Source organism: Bos grunniens, chromosome 14 (assembly GCF_055505025.1).
Source record: "Bos grunniens cultivar Pamir isolate PY7600 chromosome 14, Bosgru_T2T1.0, whole genome shotgun sequence".
NCBI classification, from domain to species: Eukaryota; Metazoa; Chordata; class Mammalia; order Artiodactyla; family Bovidae; genus Bos; species Bos grunniens.
The window spans coordinates 55,445,367-55,458,379 of record NC_141178.1 but is presented as its reverse complement, the minus strand read 5'-3'; the positions used below and the strand labels follow the sequence as shown (position 1 = coordinate 55,458,379).

Genomic DNA, 13,013 nt, shown 5'->3' with positions numbered 1-13,013 from the left:
ATAACTCCCTTAGTCCCTGATCTTTGCTGTTTACCGTGAGAAGTGAAAATGAAAGTGTTAGTTGCTCAGTCATGACCGACTCTTTTGCGACCCCATGGACTAGAGCCTGCTAGGCAAGAATACTCAAGTGGGGGTTCCCATTGGCTTCTCCAGAGGATCTTCCTGACCCAGAGATTGAACCCAGGTCTCCTGCATTTTGCAGGAAGATTCTTTACTGTCTGAGCCGCCCTGGAAGCCACTGTTTACCTTGTGTGCTGTGTGCTTAATCACTCAGTTGTGTCCAACTCTTTGTGACCCCATGGGCTGTAACCCAGCAGACGCCTCTGTCCAATGGATTATCCAGGTAAGAATACTGGAGAGGGTTGCTGTTTCCTTTTTCAGGGGATCTTACTGATGCATGGCTCGAATCCTGATCTCCTGCTTTTCCTTCATTGGCCGGTGGGTTCTTTACCACTAGTGCCACTTGGGAAGCCCCAAGAAAGTGGAGATATGTATATACACATACATATGGCTGAGTGAAGTTGTTGTATGGCAGAAATCAACACAACATTGTCAAGCAATTATCCTCCAATTACAAAAAGACATAAATATGAAAAAAAGGAAGGTCTGGCACATGGCAGACACAGGTTTAAAGAAACACACACAGGTTTAAAGAAAAGCTTAAAAAATTATTGGTATTATTTTAGAAATTATTTTTACTAATCATTAATTTATTTTAATTTCATACTTCAAAACATATGCAACTCAATATCTGTGAGTTGAGGAAAAGAGAAATTAAATCTAGCATCACATGAAAGGTTGTTATTGCTTGTTGGTTTGAGGTGGCGGGTGTTTTGGTTGGGATACAGATTTATTCTCTACTTCTGTTTCTCTATTTCTGCTTTGTAAGTAAGATCATCTATACCAATTTTTTCAGATTCCACGTATGTGCATTATTATACTCATTTGTTTTTCTCCTTCTGACTTACTTCACTCTGTATAACACTCTAGGTCCATCCGTGTCTATAAAAATGACCCAATTTTGTTTCTTTTTCAGTTCAGTTCAGTCTCTCCATCATGTCCAACTCTTTGCAACCCCATGGACTTCAGCACGCCAGGCCTCCCTGTCCATCACCAACTCCCAGAGTTTACCCAAACTCATGTCCATTGAGTCAGTAATGCCATCCAACCACCTCATCCTCTGTCATCCCCTTCTCCTCCCACCTTCAATAGTTCCCAGCATCAGGGTCTTTTCAAATGAGTCAGTTCTTTGCATCAGGTGGCCAAAGTATTGGAGTTTCAGCTTCAATATCAGTCCTTCCAATGAGCACCCAGGACTGATCTCCTTTAGGATGGACTGGTTGGATCTCCTTGCAGTCCAAGGGACTCTCAAGAGTCTTTTCCAACACCACAGTTCAAAAGCAACAATTCTTCGGTGCTCAGCTTTCTTTATGGTCCAACTCTCACATCCATACATGACTACTGGAAAAACCATAGCCTTGACTAGACGGACCTTTGTTGGCAAAGTAATGTCTCTGCTTTTTAATCTCTGTCTCAGTAATGTCTCTGTCTAGGCTGGTCATAACTTTTCTTCCAAGGAGTAAGTGTCTTTTAATTTCCTGGCTGCAGTCACCATCTGCCGTGATTTTGGAGCCCAAGAAAATAAAGTCTGCCACTGTTTCCATTGTTTATTGTTATGGCTGAGTAAAACTCATTTAACTTGTGCCACCCCAAAACACATATGAGTGTCATACCCGCCATAACTTCAGCACAGTTACAGAGCTCTAGTATGTAGTAATACTAAAAATTAAAACATTCTTGAAGTCAGGCCATTTAAACATTTGTCTAATTCACAGAACACATTAAACTATACTCATTAGCTTAGTCAAACTCATCATGACTTATACATCTTTTCTAGGGCAGGACAAGCACAGAAAATATTCTGTAGGGATTTCTCCTGCAAGGAACAGGGGCTTTCCAACCTTACATAATTATAAATATCTTCCAAAATTCGGTCTGTGTGCTGTTACATAATTCTGCTTGAAAATGTTTTTCAATAAGGGGAATGTGCCCTAAACCTGACCATGTGCATGTGCTCAGTTGTGTCCGACTCTGCGACCCCATGGACTGCAGCCCACCAGGCCCCTCTGTCCATGGGATTTTCCAGGCAAGAATGCAGGAGTGGGCTGCCATTTCCTTCTGCAGTGGATCTTTCCTACCTAGGGATTGAACCCCGGTCTCCTGAATTGCAGGCAGATTCTCTACCGTCTGAGCCACCAGGAAAGCCCAAAATCTGACCAAAGATATGTCCAAAAATAAATGTACAATAATAAACCTGTATGAGCTTCCCAGGTGTCACTATTGGTAAAGAATCCTCCTGCCAATGCTGGAGACACTGGAGATGATGGGTTTGATTTCCCGATCCAGGGGTCGGGAAAACCCCTGGAGTAGGAAATGGCAACCCACTCCAGTATTCTTGCCTAAATTCTATGGACAGAGGAGCCTGGCTGGCTACACCCCATGGATGTAGCTCCCATGGTGTGATTCCACAAAGAGGTGGACACAACTGAGCACACGCACCACGCAAACCTGTGTGGGAAATACTGACAACATATCTGTGCTCCAAATCCAATAAGATGGGCATAGTGTATACTGTCCCCGTGGATTTTATAAAGATTTTTTAGTGTTCCATAATTCTGTTTATTTGCCACCAAACATATACACACAAGCAAAACCTAATATTAATGATACAATGGGTAACAGTCATTTTCTTTGCCTAATTCAGTTAATGGAATTTTTTTCTTTTTCTTTTTTTTTAAAGAGCGATTTGTCTTATCTGGGTTCCCTGAAAATGCTATTTGGGAAAATTTCATCTGTGCCCTCTTGTCTTCTTGCCTCTTGATAGAATTATTAGCTAACAACTAATAGAGGCATTCAGAAAACTAAGATCATGGCATCTGGTCCCATCACTTCCTGGCAAATAGATGGGGAAACAATGGAAAGTGACTTTATTTTGGGGGGCTCCAAAATCATGGCAGATGGTGACTGCAGCCATGAAATTAAAAGATGCTTACTCCTTGGAAGAAAAGTTATGACCAACCTAGATAGCATATTCAAAAGCAGAGACGTTACTTTGCTAACAAAGGTCCGTCTAGTCAAGGCTATAGTTTTTCCAGTGGTCATGTATGGATGTGAGAGTTGGACCATAAAGAAAGCTGAGCGCTGAAGAATTGATGCTTTTGAACTGTGGTGTTGGAAAAGACTCTTGAGAGTCCCTTGGACTGCAAGGAGATCCAACCAGTCCATCCTAAAGTGGATCAGTTCTGAGTGTTCATTGGAATGACGGATGTTGAAGCTGAAACTCCAATACTTTGGCCACCTGATGCAAAGAACTGACTCATTTGAAAAGACCCTGATGCTGGGAACTATTGAAGGTGGGAGGAGAAGGGGATGACAGAGGATGAGGTGGTTGGATGGCATCACCGACTCAATGGACATGAGTTTGAGTAAACTCCAGGAGCTGGTGATAGACAGGGAGGCCTGGCATGCTGCAGTCCATGGGGTTGCAAAGAGCCGGACACGACTGAGCAACTGAACTGAACTGAATAGAGGCATCCAAGCACATGTGCTAACTGTAGAGCTACATGTTCCAAATATCACCAGGAGTGTCCCCTTTCCACCATCCAACAGCAAACCATGTTTGACCCAAGACTCTCTCAGGAGAGCAGATTGAACGAAGATGGAAATGTAATTTGAGCAATATCAAAGAATTAGAATAGTTAATTTCCAAACATGACAGCACTTATTTTCCATATGTAGCAAAGGAGTCTCATTTATAAATCAAGAGTAATCTGCAGAGACTTGGGAACATTCATCAACGATTTATAAGATTATTACATGAGACTCCAGATCACAGCCCATCTCTGTCTACACTTAGACACATAGATACACACACACACACTCACCATATAAAATCATTCTGCATTATACAGAGACATACGGTTGAATTCTCTATTGCAATGGAGAAGACGAATTAGCAAATTCATTAATGAACTCCTGTGTTTCCCCCAAAGTCGTCAGCTGTAATAATTCATTTGTTTTCCCAAATCATCTGCCATTATTATCCACACCACTGCCTCTCAGTGAACACTGGGACCTCACAAAGGTTTTACTTTTACTGCAGAGCCAAGACTCCAGGGCACCAAGGGTTGTGGGCAAAGCATAGAGAGTTCTCTGAGCAGTGACTGCTTTGGGCATAGTGAACCTCCTAAAAGACTCATTTCTCATTTGTCTGTTCTACATCACCAGCATCAAATAAGCAAGACACAAACACAAAGACACCAAAGTGGCTTGGACTAACTGCTAAAGTAACATCATTAGCACATAATTCATTTGTTCTCATGCAGCAGTAGAAACTTTCTACTCTTAATTTTTAAAAAACTTACTTATTTTGGGCTGTACTTGTTCTTCATTGCTGCCCATGGGCTTTCTCTAGTTGCAGTGAGTGGTGGCTACTCTAGTTGTGGTGCATAGGCTTCTTAATCAAGCAGTAAGTAGTATGAGTCTTGGCTTTACTTAAGAAAAGGCCCTTGTTCTCCTACATCTGCTAATGGTCAAATCTCACAATTATTCTACAATATGTATAAAATTGCTTTGTGCATGTGCGTGCTCAGTTGCTTCAGTCGTGTCCGACTCTTTGCAACTTTATGGACTGTAGCCCACCAGGCCCCTCAGTCCATGAGATTCTTTAGGCAAGAAGACTGGAGTGGGTTGCCCATTTCCTTCTCCAGAAGATCTTCCTGACCCAGGGATCAAACCCAAATTTCCTGCATTTCAGGCTGATTGTTTACCAACTGAGCCACCAGGGAAAGCCCTAAAATTGCTTATTTGTTTTCTTGGATCTTTTTCCCATGGAACTGTGTCTTTCTCAAAGGAGGCTACTCAATCATTTCATCACTGTATCTCTAATTCCTCCACACATACACAGTGGGTCTTGTTAGACAATTGATGACGAAGAGCTGGAAGCACATATGAGTTACTCTGGAAGATTTGTGTGTGTGTATGTGTTTCAGTGGAACTGTTCATATAAAGGAAATGCACATGGGATGTATCCTAAAGATTATGTCCCTTCATTTTATGCAGTGCAAACACAGTTGCTATGAGTTCTTTATCTTCCTGGATATTAAGAATATAGTTTAAAACTGACTACTTATATCTGGGCAAAGGGCTCCAGTAGTTGCTGATCCTCCCTATGGAGCTGATTCAACTCCTCAAATATCCAATTGAGCCTGTACATAGTGGCAGCAGTTACATTAGCCTTGATCCATGAGTCAGAAAGATCCTCTGGAGAAGGAAATGGCAACCCACTCCAGTATTCTTGCCTGGAAAATCCCATGGATGGAGGAGCATGGTGTGCTACAGTCCATGGGGTTGCAAAGAGTTGGCTATGACTGAGCATGCACCTAAGATCCAGCTACACAGTCTGCCTGTGATCAGTGGGATTCCCCTTCCAGAAAGAAGTTCTTGGTTATAGAATGCTGTTAACATTTCAGAAGGACTGAAGAGTTAAATCAGGTTTAGATTAACATCTCAGACCTCGTTCTCATAATTTCCCCCAATTATGACAGCAGTTATAACAAGTTAGTAAGCAAAGGCTGGCCATGCCTTGCTCTTCACCTCTCTTCAATATATTCTTTGTTGCCTGACCTTTCTTTAACTGAGTTATTTGCTATTCATCCTCAGGGAAGAGATAGCTACATTGGTAGAGGATAATATATTTTTATTTCACCAAATATATCTAAGGGCTTTCCAGGTGGCTTTCCAGTAAATAATCTGGCCTGCCAATTCTGAGACATGAGAGAAGTGTGTTTGATCCCTGGGTCAGGAATTGACCCAGAGAGGGAAATCCCCTTGAGAGGGAAATTACAATGCACCCCAGTATTTCTTGCCTGGAGAATTCTATGGACAGAGGAGCCTGCTGGGCCACAGTCCATGTGGTTGTAAGGAGTCAGACATGACTGAACATGCACACACCACAATATATCTAAAGAGGTGTGATAAGTGAAAAAGTTGGCTTAAAGCTCAACATTCAGAAAACAAAGATCATGGCATCCGGTCCCATCACTTCATGGGAAATAGATGGGGAAACAGTGGAAACAGTGTCAGACTTTATTTTGGGGGGCTCCAAAATCACTGCAGATGGTGACTGCAGCCATGAAATTAAAAGATGCTTACTCCTTGGAAGGAAAGTTATGACCAACCTAGATAGCATATTCAAAAGCAGAGACATCACTTTGCCAACAAAGGTCCGTCTGGTCAAGGCTATGGTTTTCCCTGTGGTCATGTATGGATGTATGAGTTGGACTGTGAAGAAGGCTGAGCACCGAAGAATTGATGCTTTTGAACTGTGGTGTTGGAGAAGACTCTTGAGAGTCCCTTGGACTGCAAGGAGATCCAACCAGTCCATTCTGAAGGTGATCAGCCCTGGGATTTCTTTGGAAGGAATGATGCTAAAGCTGAAACTCCAGTACTTTGGCCACCTCATGCGAAGAGTTGACTCATTGGAAAAGACTCTGATGCTTGGAGGGATTGGGGGCAGGAGGAGAAGGGGATGACAGAGGATGAGATGGCTGGATGGCATCACTGACTCGATGGACGTGAGTCTGAGTGCACTCCGGGAGTTGGTGATGGACAGGGAGGCCTGGCGTGTTGCGATTGATGGGGTCGCAAAGAGTCAGACACGACTGAGTGACTGGACTGAACTGAATACATTTTTAAATATTAAAGGGATGGTTTTGATTTTACTAAGTCTAATCTGGTGGGTATTTTGCCCTGACAGCACATCCCAGTTTGGGTAAGACATATTTCAACTGTTCAATAACCACGTGTGCTTAAAGAACCCATACTAGATAGTTCAGGGTTCTAAGTATTGACTGCCCTTCAGCTATGGTTTGTTGAAGGCTACAGAGGATGGCAGGTAGATAGAGAACCGGTTGTAGCTCTGGACCACACATGTTAGAGGAAAGTCACTACATCTAGGAAAGAGCTTCCATTTCTGATGCTTGTGGAAGCATCAGAGTTTGTGGTCAAGATGAACTCAATTGTGTTAAGAGCCATGTAACTCCCGATTTTCATCTGAGAGAGCCCCAGAGTAGAAGATGGAATTATACAGCCTGTCATGTACTGATAGTATATTCATGTTGTCTTAGAGAATTTCAAGCCTCTTTAGTGCTCAATGATTCAGCCAGGGATGAGACAGCTCCTCAGGATTCTAGAAAAATACTGCTGCTCAGATTTCTTAATAAATGCTCATTGGATGAAAGACTGAACCAATAACCCAGCTACCAAGTTTCTGATACACAAAATATTTGTAGCTCTCAGCTAATGAGCTCCTACTCATTTGCATGCTGGTCTTCTGTTTAAAGTGCTCTCATATTTCATCAGAATAATTTTTTCTCTATTGTAAGGTCATAATTTTCATTGGATTATAACATAAATTTCCTTATTTGCAGGGATAAAACTAATTTATTACACTATGCACAATGAGCTGTATTTGGATTCTCGAGTTATAATGTATTTCATCAAGACTGAATCTCAACTATGATTAAAAAGACCAACTTCATTGAAATATAATTCACATACCAAAAAATTAACCCCTGTTAAGTGCCCAATGGCAACCCACTCCAGTACTCTTGCCTGGAAAATCCCATGGATGGAGGACCCTGGTAGGCTGCAGTCCATGGGGTCATGAAGAGTCGGACACGACTGAGCGACTTCACTTTCACTTTTCACTTTCATGCCTTGGAGAAGGAAATGGCAACCCACTCCAGTGTTCTTGCCTGGAGAATCCTAGGGATGGGGGAGCCTGGTGGGCTGCCATCTATGGGGTAGCACAGAGTCAGACACGACTGAAATGACTTAGCAGCAGCAGCAGCAGCAGCAAGTGCCCAATTCAGTGAGTTGTAGCATATTCACAGAGCCGTCCAACCATCACCACTGTTGAATGTCAGAACATTTTCATCACCTGCATAGAAACTCTGTACCCAATAGCACTCACTCCTCTTAGACACTCTGTACCCAACAGAACTCACTCTTCAGCACCCTGCCCCTATATCTCATGTAGCTTCATTTCAATTGGAAAAGATCATCTTAAAGGCCGAATTGAATATTTTTGTGATTAGGAGGGACAGTGGACTTTTTCGGTGCAGTGGTTTCTACTCCCATGCTATTCTCTTACTCATTTGTTCTACAAATATTTACTCAGTACTCTCTGGGGTATAAAGATGGAAGAGAGCAGACAGTGCTGTGTGTTTTATGCTGTTCCTTTTTGAGATAAGCTCAGAGTACACAGACTAGCTCTCTTTTCTGTGCTTGACTGCTGAAAGATCTGATACAACTCTATTTTGCATGAAGTTGGAGTCTAAGCTGCTAAAATACCATCATTTGATATCTCTGGTCCTATCACATGTGAATACATTTTTTCACAAGTTTACTTAGACTTAGAATCTAACTTCAAACAGGAGACTGCACTATATAAGGCAAGAATTTTTGCTTTCTTCCATCTTACACTTTGCCTCAATTCTACTCTGTTTGAGTGGAAACCCAACCAGGGTATAGCCCATGAATACCAACCCATCATTTCCTAGACACACATCATCCAGACACACATTCCTTCCTCCTGGTGGTCCATATGTCACCTTTACATATTCAAAACATTTATTTATTTACTGGTTAAACTGGGTCTTTGTTGCTGCAGACAGGCTTTTTCTAGTTATGGTGAGTGGGGGTTACTCTCAAATTGTGGTTCATGGGCTTCTCATTACAGTAGCTTCTCTTGTTGCAGAGCATGGGCTCCAGGGAGCATGGGCCTCAGTAGTTTGGTGCACAGACCCAGTTGCCCTGTGGCATGTGGGGTCTTCCCAGACCAGGGATTGAACCTGTGTCCCTAGCATTGGCAGGCATATTCTTCACCACTGGACCACCAGTTGTTGTAGTTCAGTCCTAAGTCATATCTGACTCTCAGCAACCCCATGGACTGCAGCACACCTGGCTTCTCTGTCCTTCACCATCCCGCAGAGTTTGCTCCATTGAGTCAGTGATGTCATCCAATCATATCATCCTCTGTCACCACCTTCTTCTCCTGCCCTCAATCTTTCCCAGCATCAGTGTCTTTTCCAATGAGTCAGCTCTTTGCATCAAGTGGTCAAAGTATTGGAGCTTCATCTTCAGCATCAGTCCTTCCAGTGAATATTCAGGGTTGATTTCCTTTAGGATTGACTGGTTTGATCTCCTTGCTGTCCAAGGGACTCTCAAGAGTCTTCTCCAGCACCATGGTTAGAACGCATCAATTCTTTGGCACTCAGCCTTCTTTATGGTCCAACTCTCACATTCATATGTGACTACTGGGAACACCATAGCTTTGACAATGCAGACCTCTGCCGGCTAAATGATGTATCTCTGGAAGTCCTCAAAACACTCTTCTGGGTGTTAATTTTTGTTGCATGAATTCTTTGATGTAGCAAAGTCTTACCTGACAGTCAATTCCCACAATACAGAGCCACTGCTAGCTCATGATTTTAAGGCTCACCTGTATATTTGCTAATTATATTCTGTATTTGTCTTATCTCCCTCAAGAGAAGGAGGTTGCCTTTAGAGTAGAGATCAGTGTGTCCCTGCCCCACACCACCACTGTGTCCTGGTGCCATTAACACGGGATAAATGATGGAACTGGTTTAGCTGTCAGGTAGAAAGCTGTGGGTTGAGCCACTTTTTCTACTGGCTCCCATTTTATAGTAAACAATAGCTTAATGGAGAGTTGGGCCCCTGACAGCTGGTTTGGCCGTGTCCCTGCCTTTGGCCTGCAGCCCGGCACCCTCTTTAATGGATGTGCCTCGTGTTTGAGCACCTGCTGTGCGCCTGGCTCTGTGTCAGGTGTTTAAAACACCACCTCTGTCTGTGCTCCCCTGTATCCTCCTTTCCGTCACTGCATTTACCCAAGAATGTAATATGTGCTTATGTTTTCTGTCTCCTTCCCTGGACTGTGAGCTCTTCACAGGCAGAGTGGAGTTTTACCCAGAGCCTGGCACACAGCAGGCTCTCAAACAAATATTTGTTATGTGAATAAATAAATGAAAACACAGTTGTTAGCAGCTATCTGCCTAGCCGAAAATACAACATACCTCTGAAACAATGAGAGAGCAGGACAACATCACTCAAAGTGTTAATTATGCACAGTGGACAACGTGTGAACAAAATAAATTGTGGGTACCCACATAGTCTAAGTAAGACGTGTTTTCATCAGTGCTTTTATATCAGATTTTTATCTGCATCCTTTAAACAGCTTGAAAAGAAATGTAACTTATGTTCAACAGCAGCACTTCACAAAATCACTTTTCTTTGCCTTCCCATCGTCTTGTACTCTTTACTCCTCTGCAGCCTGTCCCCTCAATGCCCAAGTCTCTCCCCTCACCCGAAAGGCCCCTACTTTGTACGTATCTGCTCCTTGCCTTTTTTCAGTGGCAGACTCACTCAGCCTTTCTGACTCCCTTGACTTTCTCTCTTGGACTCATCACCCCAAGTCTGCACTGCAATAAAGAGGCTGGAGCCAACCCACTGAGCAAGAGCCTCCTTCCTTTCTAGAAGTGGGTGGGGTTAGAGGAAGCAGGAAAGAGGATTTATGTGGGTGAAGACTGTGAATACTCCAACAATAATTCTGTCCCTGTTATGATAAGATTATTAAATGGAGGGAATCTACCAGCACTGGTGAAGAACTGTTCTCTTTATTTGGGGACTAGCCACTTGATGTTATAATGTAAATTGCAGCAAGCACACAGAAGTTGTTTATGACCACTTAACCTAAACCTGATGGGATATTCTGTCCCCTTCACCCAGCATAGGCTGTAAATCATTCATTTTAGGAAAGGGTTCTCTGGTCATCGACATTCCCTCTGGTTCTTCCAACAGGAGTTTCGGCTTCCAATTTCCACTCAGTCTGTGGCCAAGGTAAGCAAAGGTCCTACCTGGACAGACCATACACACGTCTTCTGTGCTGATGGGTAGAGCTATTCTCCAGGCTGCTTAGGCTAACTTGGCCTCTTTTGGTTTTAAGCCCATTTACCTGAGGAATCCAAGGACCCACTGCTTTGAAATTATATAGTGTGAGTTTCCAACTCAGAGGCAAAAATTCAGTAAAATCATAACATAATATCCATGTATCAGTCAGGATCCAACCAGGAAAACAGAAACCACAATAAATATTTAGAACAGAGGTAACAATTTAACACAGGGAAATAGTGATACCATACAGGTGGTGGAAAATCTGAGCAGCCAAACATGGATGTTGGGGAAAGCTACAGATTAGCAAGAGGGGGAAGCAGAGACCTACCTGAGGCTAAGAGACAAAGGGATCCTGGGGCCCAGGGATGGAACCCACAGAGGCCTGTCCTAAGGGAACGGGAATGTGGAGGAGTGGTCACCAAGGTAGAACCATGGGAAGGGAAAGCCCTGATTTCTCTCCAGCCGCCCCCCCACCCCGCCTCCCACCTCAGAGCTCCTGTTGGCTGAAAACAAATCTCCCTGGTGCACTCTAGCTGGAGATGGGGGCGGGGTCATGGATCTACCCTGAGATAAACAGAGCAGGACACACACAATCCACACGTGAGGTATCACAGAATAAGCTGGGAAAAGCAGGATGTGAAGGAAAGACAGACCTGGCTACAGAAGCAGCCTGACTGCCTGGGCATGCCCCCACCTTCTGCCACCAGAGGGGAACTCAGAAGTGAAGACTCGAAAGAAGGGTGTGCGTGCATGCTAGGTGGCTTCAGTCATGTCCACTCTTTGTGACACCATGAATTGTAGCCCGCCAGGACACTCAGGGCTTATTCTGGGTGCCAGACACAATGGATGAACTGCTCGAATCCAGTGAAGCCTCACAAGCCCTGCAGAATTTCACCAGCAGCCAACTGGGCCCAGAGAGGTTAAGTACCTTGCCCAAAATTACACCCTGTGTAGCTTTAGAACTAGAGCTCCCTGACCACCCCATTTCCATCCACCATGCTGCGTTTGAAGTGTTGTGTTCTCAAAGGTGTACAGAAATATGTCCCTTTCGGCAACCCCATCAGAGGATTGGAGCTGGTGCTGATGCTGGGAAAGCTGATGCTCTTCACCTCCTGGGCAGACTGGCTTCTCAGCCCTACGGTTATCCTCTGTCAATGACACTCTCATTCCCTCCTCCTCAGCCCCACTCCCACCTCCACCTGTAGCCCCAGCAGAAATGTGCATCTCTAACAGCTCCAGATCTGCTCCAGGGAAATAACGGGAAAGAAATAACTGGAGTGTTACCCTGATGGTGGCGTCTCCATTTCAGCAGGAGATCAGTGCTGTGGGAGAGGAATGATTCTTTAATGATGGATCTGCCGGTCGCAGAAGGTAGTGGGGATTAACTCTCACTGCTGAGTTAACACCCGCATAAGTCACAGCAGACTCACTTGCTGAGAAGGCTGACTTCGGATTTTTTTTGGTGTGAATTTGAATTCATTTAATCCTAAATTTGGGAGGCCTCAATAATAAGCAAGAAAAAGAAAAGCTAAAAGATAGATGAGTATCAATTACGCACTGGGGTCTGTGGCCTGTGTGTGTGTGTGTAAGGGTTGAGAGAGAACAAAATAAGAACTTTTATCCCGATTTAATATTCAATTACAGAACCAGAATTAATGGATAAAATGTTAACATAAAATTAAGTACAAAGAAGGATATCATTATAACATACTGAATAAGATCCCTGGAGTCTTTTTCCTCAAATAGAGGATTCCTATTTCTTAAGTCAGAGCTCCAAGGAGGGCCTGTGATGAGGACAGCAAATTTGAATTGTGCTGATACAAAAAGACACATTCTAGGACTTCCCTGACAGTCCGTGGTTAAGACTCTGTGCTTCTAATACAGGGGGTGCAGGTCTGATCCCTGGTCAGGGGGCTAAAATCCCACAGTGCCATGGAGCATGGTCAAAACAAACCAAAAAACACAACTATTTAATCCCT

General features: G+C 43.6%; 1 protein-coding gene across 1 annotated transcript in view; it reads left to right on the top strand.

Moving 5' to 3' along the window:
- The window catches only part of CLVS1 (clavesin 1), a 157,710-nt gene that overhangs the window by 94,560 nt on the left and 50,137 nt on the right, over positions 1-13,013 (top strand). The gene's annotated exons all lie outside the window — the stretch shown is intronic.